Here is a 6,000-nt window from a genome sequence, read left to right as displayed (position 1 = left end):
GAAGTGGGAGGTGTCGGGGGAAGTTGTAGCAAGGAGCCCTGGGATTAGAGTAATTTAAAATGACACAATAGTGATCCCTCACCTATCATGGGAGTTACATTCCAGAGACCCCCAGTATAGATAAAAATCCATGAAGTAGCAGGAGAACTAACAGACTGGTGCTACAGTCATTGAGCTAATCAATGCTCAGAATACAGAACACATTGCTGTGGCTTGTTGTCTTTCATTCCACAAATGTGTTGTGTACAAGCTTGCATTGGCAAACTTGCACCTGTGGTAGTGGTATACTGCATTTTCATTATTACAGTATGGTATTCATGCCCCACATCCCGTGATACAGTGAAAACTTCACAATACAGAATTAGATATTTAAGAAAGCTAAAAAGAAAACTTTCTCTCACTCCAATCTTTCTAAAGCTTTATTGAAACAAAAGCAACCAGAGTTCCCCCTGGGCTGAAATTAACTCATACTTTCACTTCTACTTACCCCATTCGCTACCCTCATTCATAGAAGAAGAAAAGCCTTGGCGCAGGATTGGCCCTTACATAGATCAACTCCACACCAGGAAATGGGGGGAAGGACCCCTGGGGCATGCTGGGAAATGCAGTCCCCCCCAGGATACATTTTTTTTCAGGATACATTTTAAAACCCACAATATTTACATATTTTTTAAACCCAGAATACAGTGAAGCCACGATAAGTGAACTGCAATAAGCGTGGGATGACTGTATATTATTAGGGATGTTGTATGCAGTGTTTGGAGACAATTAGCTCCCCTAGTGTGAGGGTTTAAAAGGCTGCTCATCCACCTTTACCCAGGAAGCTGCAGAGCACACAGCTGCCATACCTGGTAAAACTCACCTTGGCAGATGATCTAAATCTGATCAGGGGTAACTATTAGACCTCAAACCTGTTGGAGAGCTAAAGGAATGTCTTCCCCAATGTAAGAAACTTGGCAGCTTGTATCTTTCTCCTTTGGTATATTTCTAGGACTGGTTTTCACAAGAGGTTTGTCCCCTAATGGAGCCTCTGTAGTCAGGGGTGGAACTAATCCAATATGGCTACCATCTGACTGCTACTCGGGTTTTTCTCTATTAAATTGTGTCTTCTGTATATTCCAGGTTCTTTGTTTTAGGTTAGGCTCGCCACTCTGTAAGAAGGAGGGTAGCAGATAGTTGGGGTGTGTTCTGGTAACCCCCTGACTGAATGATGGGCCAAAGCTACTCTCTCACCACCCCGCCTTACTAGGGAGACACAAGGGTAGGGTTGCTACCCGAGTGGAGGTTCCCCAATGTGGTCAAATAAGGGATGGGAAGTTAGAGGGAGAAGTTGTCTAATGAATGAACCCCAAAGGAACTTTGAAATTACTCAGAGCCTGGTTAAATTCACTCAAGCCTCCCCATTCCCTGTAGAGCTGAAAGCTGTTCAAAATGGAAGCAGTCCACCTTCCTCCCACAACCCACAAAGATTCTGTCCCCCTCCCAAATCAGTTGCTGTCCAAATCTGACTAGACTCTCTCAACAAGGGTTTATTCAGGAATTAAATACTTTGAGGGGTAAAGGAGAGTATGGGGGTTGGTTCCCTAAATCCTATTAGCAATATATCAAAGGGCAGGGTAGTAACAGATGTTTCTTCAGAGATCTCCAAATGCCCATTTTATTTGACCCTAAACCCTTAATAAAATCCTATTCTAAAATTATCACTAACTAAAGAGGGAATGCAGAAATCAAGGTTCAGAGCAGGGTTTGTTAGCCGCCTGGCTCAAAATAAAGAAAATGGTTGTTTAGGTTCTTCACTGGGTAAAGGAATAAAAGTAGAACAAATGGCTGGTTTGGTCTTCCCAAAAGTCTCAAGGAAAACCTCTGGATTAGCTTGAAAGGTCTGCAGCCCCATAAATTCACTCCTCCCTCCTTGGCTATGCCCCAAGCTTGATCGGGATCCATTGGTTCTTTCAGAATTCAAGGTCCTCCCCCCAGGCCAACTATTGTTCTTTCAGGGTCAACTTCTAAATTCCATTTGCCAGCTGCACTTGTAGGCTTGCTTAAACCTTCGCAATGTCCTGACTAGTCCGTTATACCAAGCATGTGAGAACTATCCTCAGTGAACACTCTAATGAGAACAATTTGTTCCAACTGCCATGAAAGCATGCACTGTGGAGATATCAGAGCTTGAGCTTGGTCAGACGTTGAAGACATCGAGGTTATCCATCACATACTGGACTATCGCCAGACTGCCTGACTTTTCTCTTGCCACTGAACTTGATGAGACATCTTAGAAGCCAAGGTTGTCCACTGCATCCTAGGCCATCAGGCCAGATATCCTGACTTTCATCTTCCCACTGAATTCTGTAGACTATGAAAGAGAGTGTGAAGCTAATAAGTTTGTGTAAACATTGCCTCACTTAAATATAATTCACCTGAGATTTAAAACACTATGCATGATGTCATTGTCTTCTTTGAAATGAAGGATGAACAATAGGTCATCTAGGTTTCCAATGATAGTCAGCACTTCCTGGCACTAATAGACCCAAATTCTTCCCAACCCACCCTTTCTGGGGGACCCATGAATCTATTCTTTGGAACTCAGACTGCACTCTGGAATGGCTATTAAAATACTCAATATTCCTTTATGGAAATTTCTGGTGGCCATTACAGACTTGTTCCAATCTTACTCTACTGTTGATAGAGACAAGTTGACATTTGTCTTTCTCCAAGGAACCAAGTCAAGTCATCCACCCTCCAAATGGATTTAGCTATATAAGTGTAGAGACCCTCTGGACAAATAACTCATGGGTCAATGAATCGGGATGAGAGAAATGATTCTGGGATTATAGGAGGGTCAAACTGACAGACTGACAGATAGACACGCAAAATCTTCTTGATGACCAGTGACAAAGTTTAATGATTTGGGGTATGCACTTTATAGGGAAAATGGAAAAGGCTAAGGGATGAGGGTAAGACTTTTGCAGGGATAATAGTAATGATTTACAAGATAGACAACGGATGTAGATTACCTCAGTGGCTCTAAATAGACTTTTTTATAGGATAGTAAATTACAGGCAAATATGTAACTATCTAGTCCTGATTCTCAGGGAAATGTTTGCTTCAGTGAGTTTGTCTAGAGCAGCCAGTTATTTACAAAGTATATCAGGGAGGGGAGGGAAGGAAAAGAAGGGTTTGGGGACTTCATGTTAGGAGCAATTCTGGCCAGACCATTGCTTTGATTTTACTGGGGCCAGCTCTCACTACGGGGGACTACTTTTAGGACACTGTACTATCCTTCAAAGTAGTTAACATGCCAAACCCCATTCCCCCCACTATTATCTCAGGCAAGGTACAAGAGAACTAGAAGTAATCTGAAACCTTGAAAGGGAGAATTAAAGGGAGAGAAAAGAAAGGTCTTGATTACTGACAGTAGTTGTTCCACTGATGAATGCTTCTATGGGTGAAAAGAGACAGTCTGTGAACCTTACAATGCTTATGACCCTAAGGGATTTATTTGGTACTTGAAAAGTCTATTCCTCCTACTTCAGGAGAGTTGGAAATCCCTGGTGGTTAACTAGAGTAAAAAGGTAATTGGGAGGAAGAAGGTATACATCACTAATGCTACATAATGGGGGAAAAAAACCTGAGGAAGGAACACTATTCCTGACAACAATTCACACTGTTCTATAAAGTGAGGCAAAATGGAAACTTGGAATCCCAGGTCAAACTCTAAAAGGCAATGAGTGGCAGAAACTATCTAGAGAGGAGAGACATTGATACCTTGGAAGTTTTGATTAGATTAGAAAGAGATTAGATAGTTGAGACAAAATGAGAAATAAAAATGATGAGAATGATGAGGTTGAGAAGATTAAAAAAAAAAACAAAATAAAAATAATGAACTAATCAGCATTAGTTCAAAGGGAAAAGAGAGGGGAATCCTGTGACTGACAGGAAAAAAATGTAGAGGATTATATAACCAAATAAAAGCAGGAGAGAAAACTGAACTAATAAATAATACTCAAAATGGAAAGGAACAATAAATAAGAAGAGGGGAGCAGAGGTGAAGAAGAAAGAGCCAATGGGAATAGTACCTTCATAAAAAGTTAAGGTAAAGCAACTGAAGGAAAATAATATTGCTTACACCAGAAGAGGAAAAAATAGTAACTTGAAAAAAAAAATCCAGTATTAAAGACAAAGGAAGATATAAGCCTTTTCTCTCAAATTTATCTATGAACAGATTAAATAATCCAATAAAATGAAAAAGTACCATATTTGACAAGAAAACAAAATGCTACAATCTGTTACTTATAAGAAACAATTTTTAAAAACACAATAAAACAGGGAATGAAAAAAAATTGCTATACATCAAGTGATTCCCAAAACACAGGCTATGCAATCATACTATCTGACAAAGAAAAAGCATTCAAAAACTTAATAGGTAAGAAATAAGGAAACTACATTGTTCTGGAAGGAACCATACAACAACCACCAAATTAAGAAATGAATCCATATACTCCTAACATATGAGTATTTAAATTTATAAAGAAAACATTATTTTAACTATAGGAAGATATGGAAGGTAACAAAATATTGATAGGAAACTTCCATATTCCAAAAGTCCCAACAAAGATAAACAAAAGGGAAAATATAGAAAGTGAATAAAATCCAAGAGAAACTACAGGGAAAATACTTATGACATCTTCTAAATGGTAATATGTTTAAAAGAAGTGTTTTAAGGTAGAATGTTGAAAAATATTAATGAGTAACTTTAAAATATCCATTCATGTTTACCATGCTGTAATTAGGAAATAAAATTTTATGTTGTCATAATTATGAAACAAAAAAAATTTGAGATAAATATATTATAATGGGGATTGTGAAAAACAGAAAATAATGAATTCAATAATCAATTTTCTAATTTCTTGGAATTAAATATCCATGACTATAGTGTGTAATTTGTGGAAAATTTCTAAAACCTCATTTGCCTTGACACAATCAAAGCTATGTTGATAAATCTGTTGATTTCTTAAAAAGTAAAAATATTTTAAAATATCTGACATTTTCATTTATTATATTAAACATAAACATAGAATGGAATTTGAAACTTCATACTTAGTGTTTTTAAATTGCAAATTTTGAGGCAGCTAATAACAGTGAACACATTTTAATTTTGCAATGTACCAAAGCAATTGTCTAGTGTATTTTTGGAAAGACTTCATTAATAAAAGGATACACATTTCGAATAATAATATCTCAGACACATGAATATGCCTGACATTGAATTGGTTATTGTACAACGAATTTTTTAAAGCGAGTTTTATGTTTTGCAGTTAGAGGAAACAATTATTTTATAACCTAGCAATTTCAATTACGTTTTTATAATATCTAGATTCTATATGATGGTAAGTAAAGTAGAAGAGAGTGCAGTCAGTAAGACATACCACTGAGTCAGCTATTTTTAATTTAATTTACTTTACGGAAAATTCATCAATTGTTCCTTTTGGGGAATTTGTGAAGGAGAAAAATCATTAACTGGGAAATTTGAGGGAACTAAAAAGAATACTTCTGAAGGTGAACCAGGAACAGTTACCTCCTTGGAAGAAATACTATTCCAAGGGTATGTAAACTTTAGTAGAATGGAATTTGGAATTTGGTTATCCGCAGTACAGTGATCTTTTAACATCAAAACCCCAATCATATCCCTATCACACTAGGTGATTGACTGCATAATTTTCTAATGCATTTCCATTTCCACAGTTCTTTCTCTGGATGTAGACAACATTCTTTCTTATAAGTTCCTCTTATAAGTCTTTCTTATAAATTCTTCTAGCATTGCTGCTAGTAGAAAAGTCCATTATATTCAACAGTGCCATAATGTATCTCTGTGTATAAGGTTCTCCTGGTTCTGCTCCTTTCACTCTGCATCAATTTCTGAAGGTCATTCCAATTCACATGGAATTCCTCCAGTTCGTTATTTCTTTCAGCACAACAATATTCCATCAGCAACATATACCA

The sequence above is a fragment of the Gracilinanus agilis genome, chromosome 1 (assembly GCF_016433145.1).
Source record: "Gracilinanus agilis isolate LMUSP501 chromosome 1, AgileGrace, whole genome shotgun sequence".
Lineage (NCBI taxonomy): Eukaryota > Metazoa > Chordata > Mammalia > Didelphimorphia > Didelphidae > Gracilinanus > Gracilinanus agilis.
The sequence above is the reverse complement of the archived record's forward strand: the minus strand, read 5'-3'. Positions refer to the sequence as shown.